The sequence below is a fragment of the Ascaphus truei genome, chromosome 7 (assembly GCF_040206685.1).
Source record: "Ascaphus truei isolate aAscTru1 chromosome 7, aAscTru1.hap1, whole genome shotgun sequence".
NCBI classification, from domain to species: Eukaryota; Metazoa; Chordata; class Amphibia; order Anura; family Ascaphidae; genus Ascaphus; species Ascaphus truei.
In genome coordinates, this window is record NC_134489.1 from 66,292,356 (window position 1) to 66,317,497 (window position 25,142).

The following is a 25,142-nucleotide window of genomic DNA, read 5'->3' on the forward strand; positions in this document are numbered from 1 at the left end:
GACATGATCATTTAATGCGGTATGCTACTGTGTATTCCCTAAGATAGGAAGGGAGATTTAATTGGGGCTACACTTTGTTAAAGAAACTGTCCCAATAATGAAATGATTTACTAACAGTTGTAATAGTTAAAGAAGCAAATTAATTTATTTACATTATATAAGTTGACCTGATTTTAATAACATTTGGATTTACTATGGTGGTCGTGAAAAACACATTTTGGTCAATTGCCTACATTTCAGAAGATGTCCGTGAAAATGCAGTCACTACACATCATTTGTTTGAAAATAAAATCCCAATATAATTGATAAATTGTTATCTGCATCCAACATTTCAAGCGTATTGCATGCTTTTTGACATTTGTACCACTTTTTAATGTTAGTAAATAGCTCCCATGTTCTTGTGGCCAAAAGATCCAACAGTACGCGTGCATAAGGAAACTATGAGGTTTCAAAAACCCTGTACACTATAATTTTATCTATGAAGAACTCTGATATTGTTCTGCTAAAATGTTTCGCTACCTACCTCCAATCTGCTTCTCGGCAAGACCAATAGGGCTACTCGAGCTTTGAACTACATCAAACGGGAAGAAGAATGAGATGGAGGGGGAGCAGCTTCAAAATGTATTTGTTTTTAATGCCATATCAGGTTGTATGGTGGGTTTGGAAAGGAGGGAGGAGATGAACCTGAGAAATTAAGTAAACAGATGAACAACCTGTAAAAAGATAAGCAGCAAGACATAGTTCTCAAGCATCTTAATCAATTCAGGTGGTTGTAGGTGGGACAAGCAGGCAGATGGTAAGTATCAGGTGTCATGTTAAAGGATTAGTAGTTTAACAGCATGAAATAATTAAGTATGTTATCTCATGAGAAATGCATAGCATACACATTCTTAGACATTCAATTTTGTCTAAACAAAGAAGTGATCTATGTCTCAGTGAATAATCACTACCATAAAAAATATAGGTACTGTGCTTGATTGCTGAAATGCAAGATGTTTTTAAAGAAGGGAATATAGGACTTATAGTACATAAATGCTGTAAGATCAGGAATAAAGTATAGGCTTGCTAAATAGACAAACCGAGTCAGTGGTTGATCTTTTTCCATTGTGAAAATATGTACTATGAATACTTAATCAAATAGTCAAATTAATCATATACATTTGTATTGGGGGAAGCAATTTGTGGGGGATGCAATTTGTGTGTCTTACCTTTTCCGGAGCGGGCCTTCTCCTATAGCGTCGCAATGTCATGGCATGACAATGTGACTTCACGTGCCACCGTGATGTCGCTTTGCCATGACGACACGGTGTCAAATGACGTGGTGACATCATGACGTCGTATGCTGCGGCGGAGGAGCCCAGCTTTCGAGCCTACATGTGGCAAAAAGGTATGTTCGCCACTGGGTGTTCTGGGAAACAAAAATGAGAAAATGTAAAAATTAAAAAAGCTTTATTAGACCATGTTACAACGAACAAAACCGAAGAAAGTTGTTGTTGTTGATGCTAATTACAATAAATTCAATCTACAAATTAAAATGTGCTGTCATAAATCAGAAAGTTATAATTCAACATGAAGCAATATCAATAAACTTTATGGCTTCATGGATTTTACCTTTGAAAACCCTAATTATACAGTGATTTAAAAGTTCAGTCTAATATGGGTACTGTACATCTCAAAACATACAAAGGAACAAGGATTTGCTTTTTTTAAATATAGGTTACTTGTGTAAATCACAGTTTTTTCTTTAAATGAATTAATTTCATATTGGGAGAGAATCCTGGTGTCATCAAGCAGTACATGATTTAGAATGATTAATTTGGAATGATTTTAGAAGATTCATGATGAGTGAAATCTCCAAGACATCCTCCCTGATGGATGTATTTGGTATAAGTCTGTCACAGCTTATTGATTAGTTGGGGTACAGTACATGGGTTTTGCCAGAACTTTATAAGGTGAAAGCCATTGGGCCATGTAAGTTCTGAGAAAATAGTAAAGTTGTAGTAGTTTCTAAATTATGAAAATGGTGAAGTACAAGAGATTTGGTTGCAATGTGTTGGAGCTTCTGCAACACAGCCATACAGTTTGAAGATTGAATCAGCGGGTAGCGATTTACTGCAGCAAGATCAGCAAGCTGGTGAGCACAACATGCTGAAAGACTGCCCTCTTTTCATTGACAGTAGTTGCCCAGGCTGCTTTGCTATAAGTGTTTAGTAGACTCCTTGACAGGCAGTCAAGATCCCATTTTGGATCTCCTAGTGAGCACGCGGCATATCTAAGGTGCTGCTGAATTACAGTTTTTGAATGCTAGACTTTAACCACATTACAGCTGGGTCTTTCCTACCAGTATGTATTGATGTTAATGCAACATTTGTGTTTGGAATTTTCGTATTTCCCCTTTTTCACCCTTTGTACTGTGATGCAGAATATGTTTGTGACTTACGAATAAATAATAATATAATAATATAATAATGCATAAACTAGAGTCTGAACCATAATCACAGTGCCTTATGCCAGTCAATTGCGGTAACCTATTTCCAAAAAGTTTTGAGTTTCTGGTTTCGTGGACTAGCTTGAAATATACCGTATAATGGTCTATATATTCCCACACAAAAGCGCACAGCCATTTAGTGAAGCTACTCTAGATACATTCAATTTAAGAAACGTGTTAGTTAATGTTCTTACATTTGACACAAACCATTAGCCAAAACATTTTAAGCCACCTCAAATCTGCAGACGTTTGCACTTCTAAAAGGAGGAGACATTGAATTTGATACACACCTTTACAATATGTGGGTAATTCTCTTCCTTTCTAACTACTCCCAATTACACATTCCAAATCACAGGCCTGGTAACATTCGGTAGGATAGATGCAACAAAAAGCATTTATAGGTTGATATTACCCCCCTACCCCCATTCAATATTGTGAAAAACGAGGTCATACACAGTTAACAGTGCTTTCAGTTGAATTCAAATTTAGCATTATACTGTATATACTTTTTTACGCACCGTAACTTAATTTAATGTGTGGTTAAAACCTATCCTAACTTCAGATGGCAGAGCAAGTACAACCAGCCTCACACTGATGAGATGCAAAAGGCCAAAAGAGCTGTCTGTGAGAAGGTTTACTGGCTATGCAGTTCTTTAACCGAGGCTATGCTGAAATACTGGGTAATGCAGTGAGACTAAGCTTATAGGGGTCCATGTTAAAATGGATTTGAAGCAAAAGGTCACACTGTATGCTCATTTGCATGTCATTTCCCAGAATCCCTAGCTGCAGTTGATGCATTGCATGCTAGGAGATAATGGTGAAAAGCTGGGTTGATGACCAGTCTGAGACGTGAATGTGCTCACAACTGATATTTGTATCTACTGTGTATACATGAAGCCAAAGATTATAAAGAATCTCATATATCTTTAAATATGTAGATCAGAAAATCTTCTTACCAAGTACTCTGTGAAAATCAATACTTTCTACTAATTTTTACTTACAATCCATTTAAAGTATTTGCTATTTCTAGATATTTTTATGATCGAGTTTCATTTTTAGGAAAAAAGCACTGTGGACATGTGTATGAAATATAGTGATATAATGTATTGTGTAAGTTATTCGATATTCCTTTCCCTGTGTCTGCTAAGTATAATACATGTTTGATACAAGTTTAATGGTTTTGAATAGTGAAAGTTTGTGCCATCAGAATCGTGGCAGCTGAACTTATGTTAAAAAAGGCAAATGATTAAAAAATACAAAGAGTAATAACAATATAATATGTGAATCAAGGGACCCTTCCCTTAATTTTTTCCATAGATGGGCCATACCAACATTTCTCCAATTAACTGAGTTCTAATGAACTTAATTACAAGAATTATTTCTGCATACCATTATCTAAGTAAGGAGCGGCCAACTTCAGTCCTCAATCGAAATGGGACATTTGGTTACGGACATTTCGCCACGACCAAATCACCACGACCAAATCACCACCAGCGTTCGGCCGCAGACGAACCCTCCACCGCAGCCAATCCATCACTGGAATCCCCGCTACTGGCCTCTTCTAAGGTAAGTTTTATTACAGTTTAGGGGATTAATTTAAGGGGTTTTAGTACTTGGGGTAGGAGGTTAATTTACAGGTTTTAGCGGCTAGGGTAGGGGGTTAATGTAAGGCATTTTAGTGGCTAGGGTAGTGTTTTAGGGTAAGGGCTTAGGGTAGGAGTTTTAGGCACTTACGATACAAAGTGGCCAGTGGTAGCAGGTTCTGGCGGCAGGTTGCGTTGCGGTGAAGCCCCGGCGGGGATTTGGTTGTGGCAAAACAGCCGTGAGCAAGGTCCTAGACCGGTCCTCAAGGGCCACGAACAAGTCAGTTTTAAAGCTATCCCTGCTTCAGCACAGATGAGTTGTTGATTGAGCCACCTGTGCATAAGCAGGGATATCCTTACAATATGACCTGTGGTTGGCCCTTGAGGACTGGGGTTGGCCACTCCTGAGCTAAGTGAATGTGGAGGTAATAACGCAGATTCCTGTTTTGGTTAACGTAGGGCATTTGCACTAATTTAGTACTGTTGATTTTAAGCGTTTTAACAATTACGTAAAAATACTTATACTCGTCTCATTGTATTTTAAATACATCATTAAACCCTTTTAGTTGTAGAAAAGGGCTCAGTTACACCTCCTTTGACTTTTTCGCATATTGAACCGTAATAAATATATCACTACAACTGGTAGGAATACCCGCTTTGGGTGAGATTTGGCCTGATCTTGCATGCAAGTGTAAATATGAATTTGTTAGAATAATGTCGCTACTTACAAGCAAAATCAAATCACAAGCCACCTGTTAAAATTGCGAGTCAACATAATTTTACTAGAAAAAAACAGTATGTCTTTTTACTTATAATGAGCTGTATTTGCAAAAAAAAGTCAAATGTTGGGAAGTATCAAGCAGAATGTATTTTCAATTCATATCCCTGCCACCTGGTTGGAAGTCACCCAACAGCTTCTGAACAAACACTGAGGTATGCTTGTGCTGAAATATTGCAAACACTGACTGTGGTCAATTAAATGAATTCACCTAGGGAGAGACATTTCAGGCAATCCATTACCACCTTATGGTAATACTGTATATTTTAATCTTACATTCTACTACCAATGCCTCCAGATAAATATTCCAACTTAGTGTCCCAAATAATATACAATAAAAATGAGCTGCATACACAACACAATAATAATAATAAAAACCATCATGTCCTTTTCAACTATTTACAAATGAAATGGTTGCATCATTCTTGCAGGGGTTGATCCATTACAAATCCTTTATAATAACAAATTCAGCAGGAGGTTATAATGCCACCTTTGCTAATTTTCGCCAAGCTGCTTCTGAAAAGTATAAACAACAAGCAGAATATAAAGATAAAAGAACATGACAAGTCCAAAGTAGTGTTGGACGTTCCACTTAACCCTTTCAGTGCAGGAGCGACCAGCAACAACATTGCACAAATGAAAGAGTTAAGTAAATCTATAAACAGAAGGAAATAATGGACTGTAGGGAACACATACAGTAATACAATAATGCAGAGAGTGTCAAAGCCAAATATAATATGAACTCATAATAATTCTTTTGGTAGGGGACTGCTGCTTTACATATCATTTTTCTGAATGCAAAGTACTTGATAAAGAAATTAGGGCAATAGGGCAACAATATAGGGCAATGCGTTGCGTGGATATTTGAAATCAAATAAACGCTTTCCCTGTCTGAGGGTTAATGCAATTCAGTTCTTTGTTACAGTGAATATGTTCCAACAGCATTATTACTATTTCAAATAGATACAAGATTGTTGAATTTGCATTGCAATTGAAAAAAAGTGTTATTGTAACGCAAGAAAGAAACAAAGAGTTTTCAATGTTTTGTTTACAGCTAGGACCACTCCTTAATGTCAGACGTTGGTTCGTATGTTGGAAATCATGGCTAGAGATGGGTTAATTTTTTTGCGGATTTGGGTTTGCCTCAGATTGGCCGGTTCATTTTCTGCGGATTTCCGCAAATCCGTCTCAAAAAGGGCGATTTGTCTTTTCTGGATTTTTTTTATTACAGACAATACAAATCTCGCATGCCGCAGTTCTCGCGTGAAATCCACCAGCGGATTGCGGAATCGATTGGCAAAATCCACCAGCAGATTGTATCCAATGGCGGTTTTGGATAAAGCCACACGGATTGAAACTGGAACAATCCGTTGATGAATTTTACTCCACGGTAAACAGATTTTGAATGGAAACATCGGGAGATTCCACAAAACGGATTTTGACAGGTTAGCCTCTAATCATGGTGTCGTTCATCAAGTGGACTCATGACATCATCACACTCAGTGTTACCTGTTAATTGCCATTTTTTTTATTTACAGGATATATATATCTATATATCTATATATTCTAGGCAGGGGTGTTCCTCACAGCAGTGGTGCAGCCACAGCAACGCAGTAGGAACGAGACAGCACTCAGAGGTAATTTGCAAAAAGATTGTATTCGAGAAGGTGGCACAAATGCATTTGTTTGCAGTCCGCCATGATATTTGTAGTTTTCTGTCTGTCAAAACAGGGGGGGGAGAAATATATCCATACCTCAAACTGGGAACTTCCCAGAAGCCGAGGGATCACTGATTTGGCTAAGAAATATGATAATAATAGCATTTTCTTGTATAGCGCTGCTAATTTTACGTAGCGCTTTACAGAGACATTTTGCAGGCACAGGTCCCTGCCCCATGGAGCTTACAATCTATGTTTTTTTGGTGCCTGAGGCACAGGGAGATAAAGTGACTTGCCCAAGGTCACAAGGAGCCGACACCGGGAATTGAACCAGGTTCCCCTGCTTCAAACTCAGTGCCAGTCAGTGTCTTTTCACACTGAGCCACTCCTTCTCCATTAAAAGGTGTGTGTGTGCGTCCGTCGGTCCGTCGGTCCGTCGGTCCGTCGGTCCGTCGGTCCGTCGGTCCGTCGGTCCGTCGGTCCGTCGGTCCGTCGGTCCGTCGGTCCGTCGGTCCGTCGGTCCGTCGGTCCGTCCATCCGCAACAAAGCATTGAAAGTTATAAAAAAAAAAAAAAAAGACCTTGGAGATGTGCGCCATGCATGTAGGCAGCCTGATGAAGGAGGGAGAGGAGAGAGCTGCAGATGTCAGGTAAGTCCTCGCGCACCAGCCATTTCGCGATCCCGGTTATAACGCGGTCTCCTTACGTGGACCCCGAGAACCGCGTTATAACGGGGTTCAGCTTTAGACCTGTTGTTCTAGCACTCCTCTTTCTCTGAAATATTCATCCCTCCTGTTCTTTATTGAAACCATTCATGTATTTGAAAGTTAAAATCATCTCCCACTCTCTCTTCTATTGTCCAAGTTATACATATCAAGGCCCTTTAGTCTTTCCTGACAAGTCTTATGCATTAGATGCACCATCATTGTAGCCCTTTTTTTAACCAATTTATTTATGCCATTCTGGACATACAGTTTGGTCTCCAGAATTGAACATAGTACTCTAGGTGAGGTCTCACCAATGATCTATAAAGTGGCCTCACCACCCGTCTGCTTTCTGCTGCTAATACCTCTCTCTATCCCTATACAACACATCCTGCTGGCTTTCCACTTTGCTTTGTTACATTGTTCGACTACTTTTAATGCTGCAGTTCAAGCAATATCCTACATGTGTTTTAAAAAAAAAAAATTAGTTCTGTATTATAAGAATATACTTGTAGCATTTAAAAGAATAATAAACAATTTGAAAGACATTTTTAATGTATTCTAAGGTAACAACTTTTTGAGCCCTGACCAATTGAATCTAGTGCCTGCCTGGTCACATGATCTTCCTCAAGGAACTTTGGCTGTCAGTGCAGCAGAAGAGGACCCATGATGCATTCAATGAACCCCAAGCCAATCTTCAGCTATTGATTAGAGGAGAATGGATCGATCAGCAACTTAGCTAATCACCTGCAGCTTTAAGTCTACTGAAATAATAACTTCTAGGTTCCTTTCCTCTATAGTAGTTGACAGTGTGATTAATTCTGTGTTCTGCCCTAGGATTTTTTGTGACCCAAGTTCATTATTTTGCACTTTTTGCTATTAAATTGTAGTCACCCCTTTAAAATACCCCAGCATACTTTATAAAAACTAAAGAGATCTGCGTACATTTTTCTAAATGAGTTCCTGCAGCACAAGGACAAGGGGGCAAAAAATGCACCGTTTCATGTAAAATCCCTAACACTTGTATTTTTTCTAATACTTGACAATATGGCAACTTTACCCAGTGCACAGAGGACCCTCTGGCACTGAAATGATTCATGGGAGGATATACCATCTTTACGTTTTAGCTGGTGGCATGCAAAGGATTCTGGGAGTGAACATGTGAACCACGCTTTTGCCAATATTTTCACGCTTTTGCATATTAATGCCTTACAGGTCCTACAGCAATACCAATAATGGGAGTTGTGCCAGTTCAGAATTTGTGCTTTTTATTCTTGCCCTAAGAATAATATATCTTAACAGTTCCATTTTCCAGTTTTGAAGATGGGGAAGGAAAGTATCGGTAGTGGGAATAGCCACACGTCATTCAAGTTGATTTATTTAATTGTGGCATACATGGAAAAACACAGACGCACACTCCATGCACAGTAAATGAATAGTGCTCTGTTATTATTCTCACATGGCTTTTGGTAAATGAAGCAAAATTGATGTTAGTTGTTGGCAGAAATGTACAGTGGTGAGAAACTGCTCAACAAAACATTGTGAACACCTAGGGCATTTTCTATTCCTTGTCCTGTACATTTTTCATACAGAAATATTATTCAGTTACTTTTATATGCAAGCAGAAGCATGTGATAATGGAGAAACATTTAACAAATTATAGTCACAGCAAATATGAACTAATTAATATTGTGTTGGTATAAAAATGAAGCATGCACATTTCTAAATAAAGCATACATTTTATATGCCACTACTTTTCTCTAATATATATATATAAAGCAGAAAATAGCCGTGTTAGTCCAGTTGCGATAGTGCAGAATAAATGAGTTCTCCGGTATTAGGTGATATCTGAAGAAGAGAGTAGAACTCTCGAAAGGTTGTCCTATGACATAAATTGTTAGTCCAATAAAAAAGGTATCACCTAATACTGAAGAACTCATTTATTCTGCAATATATATATATATATATATATATATATATATATATATATATATATATATATATATATATATATATATAGTCAGATATGGAGATTAGCACTCACGTTTTGATGTAGGAGGCAGATGCTTGTCCCATAGAGAGTATGTAGACATATGGAGACCAGGGGATCCTGATAGCCAAAAAGAGACAGCACACTGCAGGTATGGTATCAAAAAAAGTGTATTCAGTAACACAAGGCCGCCAACGTTTCGGTCCTCCCAACGGGACCTTCCTCAGGGCAGTGTAGCTCGGAGCTATTTATACATAAAAGTTTTGTTTAATACAATGAAGCGTCCGAGGAAAAAATATATATATTTTTTACATCAGCAACATTAAATAATGCAGATGGGTGTAACCCTTCAAGTGCTTAGTGGGACTGCAATCGTGGAATATTTTTCCACTTACTTTTCTAATTCAATTAACCACTTGCTTCATTTTCAGTCATACAACTAGCAGATCCATTAACTAACATCATAACATACTGTAGTAATTTAATGAGAGTGATAACTTGGTCACACCAAATTTATATTGGTCATATCTGTATACAGAAAAACCTCAGTGCAACATTTGACAGTTACTTTTCTTAAAAGAAAAACATTTCTTCATGACTCCAGTAATAAGACAGTTCCCTGAATAATATTATATTAGTTGTTTAGTCAATCGCTGTATAACTATCCTTTTTTTTTTTTTTAAAGCTTTTAAATTTTTCTTCCATTTATTTCCAAAATCTGCCATCAGTGTTCCAGGGACTGTTTTATAGGCTGCTTAAGAAATCCTTTTTTCCTTTGATATCAATGGGTAGAGATGTGTTAGTTGCAAAGCAGATTATAGGGTGAAAAAGTTCTCTGCAAGTTCTTTTTAATGACCCTCCATACATGTGTAAATAGGAATCATCTGCCCTCTTAGGGGCCTCTTACACAGAGGATAGTTCTAATTTGAATAGTTATTTCTTATTAATTAAACCTTTCATCCTTTTTTTTAATCAAATTAGTGAATCTTCTCCGTTCTTTGATAGTTTTATATTATACAGTATGATACCCAAAATGGTGCTCTGTATTAATAGTGCATTCTTAACAGATATTCATACAGGGGATAAGTTCTGATTCCTTTCTTCCTACTGTGTGCCTGGGTTGTACAGTATATAACGTGGATGTGTTCCATCCAGCAAAGGTTTTTAACTTCCCACTTCATTATGCAAAATGCACCAGTACTGGCTGCCAAGCTGTATTTAGTGAACATAACTCTTTATTTGAGACAAGCATGACTGGGACTAATCCCATATCATTCCGCTTTTACAAATGGTTACATTCTTCTGCAAAAAAACAAAACATTTTTTTAAATTACTTTGGACAAATGCAATAAAATAAATCCATTGTATTGATTTAAAAATTAAATAGAAATAAAATATCATTTTATATTGGTTACAAATTGTTAAAAATGTTTATATTTTCAACATAGCCATTATGCAAGCAACAATAATAGAAGTTAATGTCTGCCCCTGTGTGTCACTCTGGGGGTTATTTTCTAAAGTCTCCCAGTTGCAAAACTGGAGAAAAAACAGTGCAAGAAACCACCATATTTATCAAAGAAACGAAATCCCATGAAAAGCAATGAGATTATTTCAGTTGATACATTTCTGACTATTTTTTTGGCACTGGTTTTGCCTCAGTTTTGTATGTACGCTCCAGGGCAATAAAGGGAGTCGCAAATGCAAAAAAAGGCGCAAAATCAGGAGCAAATGCAACACATTAATGAGTGCTTAAGGTCAGTGTAGGAATGGATGTGCTTCATGGTGATGAAGAGTCTTGTTTGATAAAAGGGCACTAAGGGCTCGATTATACCAGACGCCGCTGAGCGGCACCGCGATCCGGTGACGTCACCCTCACGCTGCCGCCGAGCGGCATCTTGATTATACCAGGGAAACTGCGAAGTGGAGACAGGGAGGCGTGGCCGTGAGCGGTTAGCCCTCACTGGCTGGAACCGCTCACGTGACGCAGCCGTCGCCAGCCAAGAACAAATGAGGCTTGCGCCAGGAGACATCTACCCTTGCAGTTCCACACGGCGCGCGCGCCGCAACAGGTATGAGCGCTTCTATTTGGGGTTTTTAATGATGTTTTTCAGGTGTGCGGCGCCATGCGCCACCGCACGCAACTTTTGGTATAATCCCGGCCCAACTCTTGTTGCTTGGCTGGTAACACTGTTTCTTGATAGAGTCCCCTTAGTGTCCTCTTTGGGGGAAATTAAATATAGTAGCCATATTTGTAAAGAGAATATTAGCTCCTGCTCTTTTGTGGAAGCATTTACCAATCTTCCACCTTTGAACACAAACTACTTTCCTACTGAACACTGAACAAGCACGATTTTAAACAATATTTGCACAAGTAGTGAAGCTCCACCACAAAATAATATTTTCCTCTTATAATAGACCTTGGCTACTTCTTTAAAATATGTAACAATTCACATGATTTGACATCGAGACCAATATCTGCCAGTTTCCTTGCCACTTTTAAATAACTAACAATGGCACAAACATTTTAATGTCTCACAAGAATATAATATATCTGCACCATTTCCTTAATCCCAATGTAATCAAACAAATCAATCTGTCTGGGCAGTGACCTGGAAAAGTTCTCGGAGATGGGCAGTATTGCTTTAATAAAGTCAATAAAGGTAACAAGCTCAAATATATAACAGTCCTTATATGTGTTCTAACAAACATACCCGTGTTCAGAGCAACATTTCTCCAGTCATTTGAGAAGAAAATCACTTGCTAACTAGGGGGAAAAAAAATCTACCTTGCACATATTGAAATAGTCAAATCCTCCTCATAAAACATTTTAGCCTGTGTATAAGGGTTGATTCATTTATGAAAAAGTCACTTGTGTTTACGGATGCAAATTGATATTCGCAAATTCATCTTAACAACGTGATTCCTTGTTGAAACTCAAAAAACAACTATAAGTACAAGTTTTACTTCTCTGCAAAATACTCATTTTATTAGCACCTTATTTCCATTAAATCCACATTATAATTATTTTTTTTATAAATTGACATGCTCACTGCAACAAAAACCCTTTATACAGAAAAGGGACACACTTTATCTGCAGGCAAGAGGAATCAGTTATATTAGATGTCAAGATTTGAATTTGGTGGTAGTATATTGAATGTGTGCCTATTCTGTATGTAGAAGTGATTAATATCTGTTCTGCTCTATCTATATTGCACTGTGAAGTGTTTTATAGATCTGTTGTGCGGGGACCAGTCTTTCTCACTTCCAAAAGAGCTCCAAACTCTTCATAAGCAATGTAGGAGCTACTGACTCCAAGGCAGTCTGAATGCAAACTAGGCACTGAAAAGAAGTATATCCATTCTCCTCCCTTTTGGTTCTCCCATTTTGTTTTGCACTTTTTACCAGTCCACTTGTTAATTATTCTTCCCCCAACCCCCCCCCCCCCCCCCCCAGTGATTTCTTCTCATTTGTTTTATTGGCAGTGAGAATATGGACCAGATTATTTCTTCTTGGGGGCTGACTGCCATCAGTAAAATAGCTCTGGTATACACAAACTAGACATCTGCCAGGGGCTGGAAATGCCAGGGATTAGCTGTAGTGTCACAACTCTACTTGGCCTCTAGCCCAGTGGCTCCAAATCTTTTTCATCTGAACCAGTTAAAGCAGCCGTTTTTTTACATTTACAGGCAGTCCTCGTTTTACAACGCTTCGCTTTACAACGAATGGCTTATCCAACGCTGTGCAATGCATACCTATGTTGATTTTTACAATGCCAAAACGGCTTATCCAACGCTCTTACGACGCTTTGCAACGTTGTGTATATGTGTGTGTGTGTGTATATATATATATATATATATAATATATATATATATATATATATATATACACACACAAACAGCGTTGCAAAGCGTCGTAAGAGCGTATATATATAATATTATACTATACAGGCAGTCCTCATTTTACAACGCTTCGCTTTAAAACGAATGGCTTATCCAACGCTATGCAATGCATACCTATGTTCATTTTTACAACGCCAAAACGGCTTATCCAACGCTCTTACGATGCTTAGCAACATTGTGTATGTGTGTATATATGTACACATTCACATAAACAACGTTGCAAAGCGTCGTAAGAGCGTATATATATAATATTATACTTTATAATATTATATTATACTACCTGTATATAATATATTATTTATTATGTTATATTATATATATATATATAATACAGTATATACACTATATAATTTATGTGTGTGCTGCATATCTTGTTGCCTGCATAAAATATTTGGTGTATTTTAGTGTTAAAAATGCCTTCAGGAACGGAACCTTTCATTTAAACAGTGTTCCTATGGGAAAACGTGTTTCGCTTTACAACGTTTCGCTTTACAACGCCATTTTGAGTAACACATTGTGTCGGATAACCGAGGACTGCCTGTATAATATTATATTATACTATATAATATATTATTTATTATGTTATATTATATATATAATACAGTATATACACTATAATTTATGTGTGTGCTGCATATCTTATTGCCTGCATAAAATATTTGGTGTATTTTAATGTTAAAAATGCCTTCAGGAACGGAACCTTTCATTTAAACAGTGTTCATATGGGAAAATGTGTTTCGCTTTACAACGTTTCGCTATCCAACGCCATTTTGAGTAACACATTGTGTCGGATAACTGAGGACTGTCTGTAATTTATTTTTCCCTTTACTATGTGCATCAATACAATCTGCATAATCTTAATATATAAAATCGAAAGGTTGGTACTAGCTGCGGTGAATCTGATTGGTCCTCAGCCTCTGGCCAATCAGATTGGTGACTCTGACGTCACCCAACTGCCACTCTCTTACCCGTCGGCCACACACATGTAGCCAGGTCCCCCCCTCGCGCACTCACCCCCTCCTTCCCCGTTGCCGCGCGTGGTTGTAGTTGCGGCCGGTTTCTAGGGAAGTGGTCGGGCCGGTTGCCGGGGACGCGAGCGGGCCTGTTGCCGGGGACGCCGGCGGCTAGCGGAGCAGGGCGCCGCCATTGACAGTCAGCTCGCGCATGCATTAGGCCAGCTAGCGTGAGAGGCCCCCAAACAGCTCGCGCACACGCAAGGCGGGAAGGACAGCCCCCAGGGTGCACAGGGGCAGGGACACGTGACGCTAGGGAGCCAATCGGAAGGCTAGGTTCCCCTGCTCCCAGTTAGATACATTTCGCGGGGTTTTGAGTCACGCAGGAGTCAGGATCCGGACCAGCTAGGGGTAAGAGGTGGATGCAGGGGTCAGTGACCCTCTGCATTAGGCCAGCAGCCCCCAGGCCCCCAGTTAGGTCCTGAGCCACTTAATAGCTTGTGGAGTATAGGGACAGGCCCTAGATAGGGACACTGACCCATTTATTGGTAGCTTAGTCAGGGACACAGTGCTACAGCCGTGCGGCCCTGCGAGGTGGGTTCTGGGCTCAGAACACCATCAAAGACCCTGGGACTAAGGTGATATTATCCGCGCTGGAATTCACCCAACGCGGTGTGGAGGACAACGTCGGATCGGGCGGATCTCCGGTGATATCGCGGTACCCGTGGCTGGAGCCGGGCTGGTAACCTGCAACTCACGTGCACCAACCAGGCCTATCACCAGACATAGTGGCTGCGCAGTCACACATACACATGCACAGTGGTATTTGACTTTGGGGGTGCGAGACATTTTGGTGGGGGTTACTGGACACAGGGTGGGATCACTCTATGGGAGGTTAGCGTCCGCCGTGACGCCAGAGGTGGTAGCGTCCGCCGTGACGCCTAGTGTGATTAGCGTCCGCCGTGACGCCAGAGGTGGTAGCGTCCGCCGTGACGCCTAGTGTGATTAGCGTCCGCCGTGACGCCCAGAGTGGTTAGCGTCCGCCGTGGCGCATGACGGTTGTGTTGATGTATGTAGATATAGTTGGTTATGCAGTAAAGCCAATCCTGTTTTACATTCGTTCGCTTTGTGTGGTTGTTTCCTGTGAGGGCCTCCTCCCACTCCGTTGGGATCCCTCCCAGGTGGAGGCGTTGCACCTAGAGATGTATAAGATGTATGTACCCCAGGTTCCCCGTGGCGGAAGCTCAGCCCTCCTGTGAGCCAACAGGTAATGCACCACACCTGAGTAACCTTGCATGTTCCTACACCTCCACAGTATTATCTGCGAGTGGGTGGGGGAAAACCCGTTACACACACACACACACACACACTCACGTGCGCGGCCCTGCACCGGCTACCGGAGGAGGGGAAGCGCGGCGCTGCCCTCCTGGCCAGCCGCCAACGCTCACTTCCCTCCCTCCCCGGCGCTCACTTCCCTCCCTCCCCGGCGTGGGGACAGGCAGTGGGCAGGCAGTCTCCAGAAGGACCCCCTTCCACCTGCAGCTGCCGCGCGGCTAAAATGGCTCCCAACCGAGGTGAGCGTGACAACAAAATCCCCCCCCACCCGCCATGAGCCGCCGCACGCTGCGGGACATGCCGGGGGGGGGGGGGGGGAACAGGGCAGTGGCGGGCGCGCTGGACATGCCCTTCCCTCTGGTCAGCGAAGATTTGGCTCGGGGGTTCATGAAATGGCTGCAGATGAGTATTCTGCATTATTAATATGACAAAGTTCTGTGGGGAAGGTCATGTGACCAGGCAGTCACTAGATACAGTTGGTGCACTGCTAGAGAGAGGGCAGGGCTCAAAAGGGGGTGTGCCACAGAAGAGGAAGGGGATGTGACTTTGTAAATGGTTGCTATAGAAACAAAAAATGCTTGTTACATTATAAATTTAAATTTCATTTAGAGTTGTTTAAAAAAAATGCTACAAGTATTTTCTCATAGTACAGAAATGATTTATTAAAATAAAACACATGAAGGATATTGCTTGAACTGCAGCTTTAACACCAATTGTTTTGTCTGTGAGACCCCCAGTCTGCCTCTTTCTCCCCCTCTCTCTCTCTCTCTCTCTCTCTCTCTCTCTCAATTGGGGATATGTATCAAAGGGGATAATTTATTTTTTAAGTCTTTTGGTTGCAAAACCGTTTCAAAAGTACTGTGAGTACTGTAGAAAAATCCAATGATCTTGAAGAGAATATTTTTTCTTAAAATGTGGTCCAGTTTTTTGTTTTTTTTTTGCCTCAGTTTTGCACCTGGGAGACTTTTTTTTAATGAACCCCCTAGGTCTGCTTGCTGTAAAACTGTGCCACCAGAATTAAAAAAAATAAAATCTTGCAACACTTGTCACCCAGTTTTGGAGCTGCGAGAATGTGATTAATAATGAATTGATACAGAATAGCAGAGGAAGTTATGTATTAAATTCTGCCGGTTGCAAAACTGATATAAAACTGGCACATTTATCAATTAAGACACTTCCGTTGGTTCCTATGGATATGCTTTTCCTTGATACTCAAGGACTCATTTTTAGTCCAATTATTGCAGCTGGGAGACTACGATAAATAACCCCAAGAATCTGCGGAAACCCTACTTAGGCCGTGATTATACCAAAAATGACATGCCGCGCGGCGCAATAACAAATTGCTTGAATGCAATAATAGTTTACATACCAAGCGCGACGCGCGTGCAGACACGAACTGCAGGGCAGCAGACCCTGGATTTTGTTTTCAGAAGGCGACGGCTACGTCACGCGAGTCATTCAGCCAATGAGGGCGAACCGCTCACGGCCACGCCTCCGCCACACCTCCCTGACTCCAGTGTACATGTTGCTCAACCGGATCGCATTAATGATGTCACGAGAACGCGCGCGCACCCAGCTGGGGCTGGTATAATCGAAGCCTAAGACTCACTCCTAAAAGTTCTTAAATAAATAGTATATCAGTGAGCATCTACTTTATAAGAGCCCCCTAATTTACATCTTAAAGAATTCTCTCTTTACTACATAGTCAATTTATGGTTAAATGATTGATTCTTATAAGGCACCACAGCTAATTTCTAGATTTTCTATATTAGTTTTATTCAACAAGCATAAAGGGCCTCATGCAGAGAGCAGCACTATTTACAATCTCGCCATTTTCTGGCGAAAATCGAGCAAAAAACAGCTGAAAATGGCGAGGTAGGAAAAAAGCGCCATTTTTTTTTTCTATTTGAAAATCTCGCCGCGCGGCTGGCGAGAAACTACATCTCGCCAGTCTGAAAAATATCCGAATTCAGAAAGGCGCGCTCGCCATCTAGCGGCTGTTTTTGGCGCGATTTTCTTCAATTTTCTCCGCCAACTAAAGTTGGCAAGAAGCAGGAGCTCGCCGACTATAGGGAAAAAAAATAAAATGCGCGATTTTTTTTTCTCCCTTTCAGCTGCGCGCATCTCCTCATTTACAATTCTCCACATGCAGTAATGCTAAAAATAGCGGATTTCGCCCATTTCTGCATATGGAGAATAAAACTCTCCATTAAACCTACTTTTTCTTAAACTCTCCAATTTATTCTAGCGCTGCTCTCTGCATAGGCCCCAAAGTAAGGAAAATCATATGGTCAGCCACAATGAACAAGAGCACCTGAATGTTGCATTCAATTAGGTATTGTCTCAGACAGCCTTCCAGCTGCAAAATGTAGTACACCAGTAAATACAACCAGCTGCTTCCAATTACTAGGTATCCCAGTGGTAGCTTAAAGTAATAATCACAGTAATTTAGTAAAACACACCAAGTATGACATGATTACATTTTACTGACTGCAATAACATTTGGGGAATCCGTTTACATTACAAAGACACCTACTGATTAACTAGCTTCTGTCTTTCTTGATGGTAAATTTAAATAGCACATTTTCACACATCTAATTTGTAGAAACTAAACATTGGAAATCTGATAGTATCCCGCAGTATGAATTATGGGCATTTTACCGAGCTATGCAAGATGTAGATCCTGAAGGTTAGGAAAGAAGAAACACCAGGTGTAGTCTGAGAGGAAACAGCAGCTAAGAATTGTAAAGAAGATTTTTTTCCCGCACCGAGGATTTTACCCATGGGATATTCAAATTCTAAAATCACAAGGGTATCTCAGCGAATACATTTACTGTGGATTGGAGTAATGTATCACTTGTTCCTGGAAACCTTTGATCACATAATATATTTGTGATAACACCTCTCTGCTACATAAATATGATATATTGATGACGAGCTTCACTATTATTGTGGTTCTTTAAAAATTAATTCAATTTGATGTTTTGTAAATATTATTTAGTTGTCTCAAGTATGTGTTCCATTTTGAATTGCAGACTCCTTTGTTTGATTAATTGCTTGTTGTTATTTTTTAAAGCTACATTTAATGTAGAAAGTTCAGAATATTGGCATACATAATTGGGGTGTTGCATTATTATCTCTGGAAAGGTGTAGGGCGTATGTACTGAGATGTGTAATTGCATAAGACACCATCCATGCTGGAAGAAGCTATGCAGCCCCATTAAATGTAAAAAGCAAAATATCCCATTGATTTAATTGGGAATCCTTTTTTTAAATTTTGTATAAATCTGGTGCAGTTTTTCCCCCATTGTTTACCCTAGTTTTGCAGCTGGTAGACTTTGCTACATAACCCTATTAATCTCCCTTGAAATCAGCCTTATATAAAATAATGACATTAAAATTCCTAGAGAGGAATCAAGAACTGTGTCTAAATCTTAACGTGTTCTAATAATTAATGGCATTCATCATTTCAAGTACCTAAATGCAGTTTAGTGAAATTGGATGAATACAATCGTAAGGGCGGTGTAATCTCACCCAGTTAAAACTCCCTATCACACACACAATACAGAAAAACGAATCTTTTGTTGTTTTTGTTGTTCTTAGACTGAATACGGTTAAACCACAATACGCCTATCAATGCTTTTTATTACATCAAAGACCCTTTTTGTAGTAACTTAATCTAGTCTTTAGGAAGGCAAACAAATAGTGCTAATTACTTTTGGAAAATGTGTGTATTAGCTAGACTCAATGAAAAAAAAAAAAAAAAAAAGCCCTACACTTATTAAACACGAATGTAGTTATTAGTTAAGTTTCCCCTTTTATCCCAAATCTGCGATTTCTTAATTGATTCAATCTAGTTGATGGATCCTTTATTTAAAAAATAAAAAATGCCTTGAAAATATGTTAAAACGTCACAGCTGAAACTTATCTATCTCCCTTTTCTAATTGAATGTCTCACCCCCCCTAAACTTGCAAAGATATCTCAAATGTGTTATTCCTTTATTGAAATATCTAGATATTGCATTATATATGTAGTATTTCTTCAGTGAACCCAGTACATAGACTCATGGGTCCATGAGTGTTCCTTCAGTGTTTAAAACAAAGTTGATATCTGTTCCAAGAGAATATTAATTATCCTGGGTGCGAATCTGCCTGTCAATTTCAGTCTTACTGGCTCTGGCTCGCAAGCAGGATATTGCACGGCAGCCATCTTGTGCACAAACAATTGTTCTCTTAAAAAAAAAAATTAGCCCTAAACCTGAGTTTAGGTGTCTTGTATTCCACACATTGCATTATTAGCAGAAAATTATAAAGGGGTCCTTAACTCTTACTGTGTTCCTCGCTGAAATAGCAAATTATAGGTGAATATTTAAGTGTCTCCGGTGATGTGACAGTGTAACAATGGTTTCATGTTATTCTAGTGCTTCCTAAAACGGTCTTGAGGGTTGGTAGAGCAGTAGAGACATTTGCGGGGGAAAGGGGAAAACGTAATACAAAGTGTATGGGAAGTATAGTAATAGGCTTAGATTGTAAGATCTTCGGGCAGTGATTTCCTTTCCTATTGTCTGACTTTGTTGCGTTTATTGTATTATAATTTCTTGTACTGTATTGCCTTTGTAAAGAGCAGAGTACACTGTGGGTGCTATATAAATAAGACATACAGTACATAGGCCCCTATTCAGCATGCTATGAAATGAATGCATTGTTAGCATAGTGTTGACACCCTTCACTAGAATACATGTTAATACTTCGCTAATACACTTCTTTTGCCACAGCCACTACTCAATATACTGTGACGCATTTGCCCCATACTGTATCATACCTTATTTAAGGTGTGGTTGAAACCTATCCCGACTTTAAATTGTAAGGCCATTTTAAACAGCATCACAGTGATGAGACCCAAAAAGGTCAAAACAGCTGTCTGTGAGTGGGTTTACTAGCTATGCACTTTTTGAACCCAGGCTGTGCTAAAAAGCTGTATAATGCAGCAGGCATAAATTTATAGGGGTTGATGTAAAAATGGATTTGAAGCAAAAGGTTACGCTCATTTGCATGTAATTTCCCAGAATCCCTAGCTTCAGTGGAAGCATTGTATGCTAGAAGATAACGGGGAAAAGCAGGGTTGCAGACCTCTCAGACGTGAATGTGCTCACAAGTGATTTTTTAATTTGCTGTACCCCATAACAGTGAAACTGTGGGCACCATTTATTTCAGGATCACTGACATAGCGACGATAGCTTTACAGCTAATTATTTAAGGTGCAAAGATTGAGATGAAAGATTTAAGAGAAATGTAGATGAAGGCTATAGGGTAGTAGGTGTCAACATCACCCAATCCAAAGGTGGAGCAAAAAAAATATTGAACCCAATTCAAAAAGCAAAATATTCCATCGGATTCAATAGGTTTTTTTATGATAAAACTAATGCAGTGTAATTACATCCTAATCTCAAAGCTTGTAAACTTTGATACATAAACCCTATAGATCAAGTGTTGCCAACTCCAGTCCTCAAGGGCCACAAAAAGGGAACAGGTTTTACGGATATCCATGCTTCAATACAGGTAGCTCAGTCAACAACTGAGCCACTGATTGAGCCACCCATGTAGAAGCAGGATATCGTTGAAATTAAACCTGACCTGTTCGTGGCCCTTGAGGACTGGAGTTGGTCACCACTGCTATAGATGCGTATGGCAAGCATTTTGTAACTAATAAAAGAAATCCAGTTGAGTGATTTTAAGGGGGAAGAGAGAACTGATAATTCAGGAGATTGTGAACAAGCTGAAGTTAGTTAGAAGTGTAGCGCACTTTCCCCACCCCTGAGAAGTGTGTGGCTATTGTGTGTGTATATATGGTGCAATACCTGTGGTGCACAGGAGATCTGAGTCTCTGCTACTGGGAACCTGGGGTATACCTGAGTCGATGTTCGGTTGGTAGCGCCTCCACCTGTACAGGATTCTATGATGTAGAATGACCCCACCACAGGACCCGCATACAATAAAACACACACTTACGAAAGATAAGTTTTACTGAACATAGATAACCTAGGAGATTGATATATATATATATATATATATATATATCAATCACCAACCAGGCCACGCATGACCGTACCCTCCAATGCTCCGCTCCCCCACCCAAGGTGTGTGTGACAGCGCTGCCCCACTATAGTGTTCGAGTTGGTTCACTGATGCGTTGGGTACCTGCCGGGTGATGCCGCACCCGGGCGCGCTGATGCCACGATGCTGGGATCCACGGATCCGATGCGGATACTGCGAAGCCTCCGCCTCTACGTTGGGTGGGTTCCTCGTGGATTGTACCACTGTAAACAATGTCTTTATTAATGTAGGGTGATCTGTGTCCTGGACCACTGGTCGCAGCCACCTTTCGGCATCTCCCTGTGTACCTAACACTAATATTGCTAAGCAGGATAGGGTCCCTATCTGAGGAGCAAGTCCCTATTGCAGCCACAAACTATGTGGGAGTCGGGACCAACTGGGGCATTATAGTGGGTATCTGGGCTAGATGCCACTGACATCTGCACATATAACATACTCCTTCCTTGTCCCAGCTCCAACTGCCAACTCTCCTGCCAGCTCAAACTTCAAGCACACCCAACGTTCCAATCTCCCCTCAGGAAATTCTAGCAGCCCTAGTGGCTGTGCTGTGTCATGTGATGTGCAGCTCCTGGGGCTGCTGAAACCTTTGCATGCCCAAACCTTTTCTGTGCATGCGAGTGACAAACGAAATGGCGACGCCCTTACTGGCTACCCGCCTGCAGCGGAGGTGAGGCGAGCTAAAGGGAGGACCGGGCTACATCAGGTAACCTTCGTAAAGCTGGGACAGAATGTGAGCATGAATTAGGATGATATTGTGGATTACATTTTTGACAGTTTATAAATTGGACAAAGACAAATTCCATGGATAGAAATAAACAACTTAAGCCTATCTGTACTAGGAATGTACGCACTAGCGGACTAAATAAATGTGACACAAATGGCTCATCTGATGGATTTACAAGGGTTCTTGACCCTAAAGGACTAGTATGTTGTTGGTGATCTTAGAAATATTTTATTGGAGGATAATGATGAAATTGGGGAGAAAATAACACTACAAAAACTAACCACTACTAAGCAACAGGGATGATACTGTTTTTGTTCTACAGGGTATGGATTTTATGAAATTGAATAGATATATTGATTCTGTCTTTAAAAATAAATCAGAAAACAACTGATTGCCATTTTAAAAAGCAAATAAAAATATCACTTGTGAGCACAGTCACATCTCAGACAGCTCTGCAACTCTCCCTTTCACCGTTATCGCTTAACATTTGAAAAAAGGAATTGTTGTCCGGTACACCCCTATTAGTAAAATCACCATACAGTACGATGAGCTTTTGTAAACGCTGCAGTCTTTAGCGTAGCTCCTGTCAGGTGTGGTGTAGCTGTAACGGATTCTTTATCTTGCAATTACTATTGAACAGGTGCAGGTACATTCGTTGCATCTTTCTCCATATAAACCTCCAGTGGTTTATCCAGCCTCTCATGTTTCTCATGGAAATTGATATCCCCCCTCTTTAAAAAAAAAAAAAACCTATTTAATTTGTTTTCCTAGAGTGTCAGGTATTTTTTCCCACCTTTCTTACTGATCATCTTTGTTAATGATTGTTTCGCACATCGCAATGGCACAGCTGGAGACAGTAGAATGCACAACGTACCTGGACGTTCCATAACATCTGTCTCATTAGATCAGTTCCTGCTCTAATTATTTACCTTCCTGTGGCACACTGGTATTTAATGCTTCATTTTATTTACTGTATATACACCGGCACTTTTACTCTCTAAAGCACTTCCTTTGAGTAAAATGAAAATTAATTTCTTATGCGTTTTTTCCCGAGCTATCAACATCTGAATATAGTGGAACTATATTGGTTGAAGTGGGATGCTAATAAGGATTAAAAAGTAGCCTCACTTTCGTTTTAAGAAAAAAATGATACATTTTTAATAAACACTTTCTTTTTCTGTTTTCAGATCACAAATATTGTATGAACCTAAAATTATCCAAATAAGCTTTTGCGCCATTCAATTTAGAATTTCTAGAAACCCTGCATGTTATTCTTACTTAACGTAAGGCACTTTAACCACTGAACATGAGAGTAAAGCATCACGCGGGAGCTATGCAGCCTTTACAGGGATGTATAGTAAAACAAATACAAACCAGCGCTCACAACAATAAAGGATAAAGTCCAATGAGTCCAATAGGATTAAAAATCAAGTCTGTCCAAATCATTGATGATTCTCCATGGATGGGGTCCATGACATGCGGATAGACAAAACAGAGAAAATCATAGTGTATACTGGATAATGACACAAAGCTACAAAAATACAAAACATGAAACACAGAAGCTGATAATATTAAACTAATTTAATGTAAAACACAGAGGAGCCTGTTGCAGCGGATCGTCAAGGGGTTAAAACCCAAAACCCTACTTACAACAGGACCGGATATAAACCACGTTGAACACCAGACAGTGGCAGATGACTTTGAAGAGGGCGAGTCCTCCGTGGGCACTTGAATAGGCTGAAAAGGACCACAAGCTCGCTCCGATGTCCGGGGAGGCCCCAAGGTAGATGCGGGGATAAACAGATGCCACTCTCACACAGTCAGCTCGTCAGATGGGGGTGTACCAGAACGCCGCACAGATCCAACATCCTCCAAAGGCGTCGTGACTCCGACCCTACGCGTTTCGTGATACGTCACTTCACAGGGATGTATCACTAAAAATGTATGCAGCTAAATGACATATGTAAATGATAATTTATCCAGATCACAACAGATGTAGCTTTTTTTTTTGCAACCGCTGGTGCACTGTAGTGGGTCCGACACAATGCACCAGTGGGAGAAGCGGCAATTGTATTGAATCAGCCGGCATTAAAAAGAGGCTTCACTTTTTCACCAGCGCGCACAATAACGTTGGCTTCATCTATGTCTGACAAACGTATTATTTTACAATGGTCAGCTTAAATGTACTTAGACAGGGACCTTGGCAGAACTCAAGAACAAAAAAAAAAATAAATCACAATGATATTTTGACGTGAGCAACTTTCACTAACTCCCGCTGCTTCCCTGTGTAATCAAGTGCCAACTTCAAACGAAATTCTATTTTCCAGAACACTGTAGAACCCATGACGTGAATGGGCTGTAAGGTGTCTTCCATCATTGTCAGTTTATATACCTTACAATGGTAAGACAAGTGTCAACTATGTACATCTGTGACAAGTATTATAACAAAAGACAAAAAGCATCAGTGCAACATCCAATATGACACATTATATAGTTATATACATAGTTACATAGCAGATGAGGTTGAAAAATACATATCCATCAAGTTCAACCTATGCTAAATGTATCTGTTTTTCTTTTGGTTAGTGAGGGTAATTTAGTTAAATTCTATGGCCAAAGCATGTTAAGCTTGCAAACCACGCCACAGTATACCCTCTTTTGCAAGTCCTAACACTATTGCACCCACAGAATAACCTCTCTAAAAGGAGAGAAAACGGTTTTAATAGACCTGCCATTTAAAAGGTGGGATAAGTGAGCTTAATTTGTCATAATGGATGCAGCACTTAGGCAGTTTGTCTTTAGTTATTTACATGAGGTCAGTCTCAGTAGACACACACACACACACACGTTTGTGTGAGGAGTACACCACAGAGGGCTATTTATCAAAGGATGTAATTTATTTAGCTGGCGTTGGTAT

General features: G+C 40.0%; 1 long non-coding RNA gene across 1 annotated transcript; it reads right to left on the reverse strand.

Moving 5' to 3' along the window:
* Positions 1 to 527: 527 nt before the first annotated feature.
* LOC142498545 (uncharacterized) lies at positions 528 to 21,946 on the reverse strand. The gene is made up of 4 exons (XR_012802463.1): positions 21,586 to 21,946; positions 9,255 to 9,444; positions 1,209 to 1,408; positions 528 to 684 (listed from the first exon to the last, which is right to left on the reverse strand). It is a non-coding gene; the product is annotated as an uncharacterized LOC142498545 (long non-coding RNA).
* Positions 21,947 to 25,142: the final 3,196 nt, after the last annotated feature.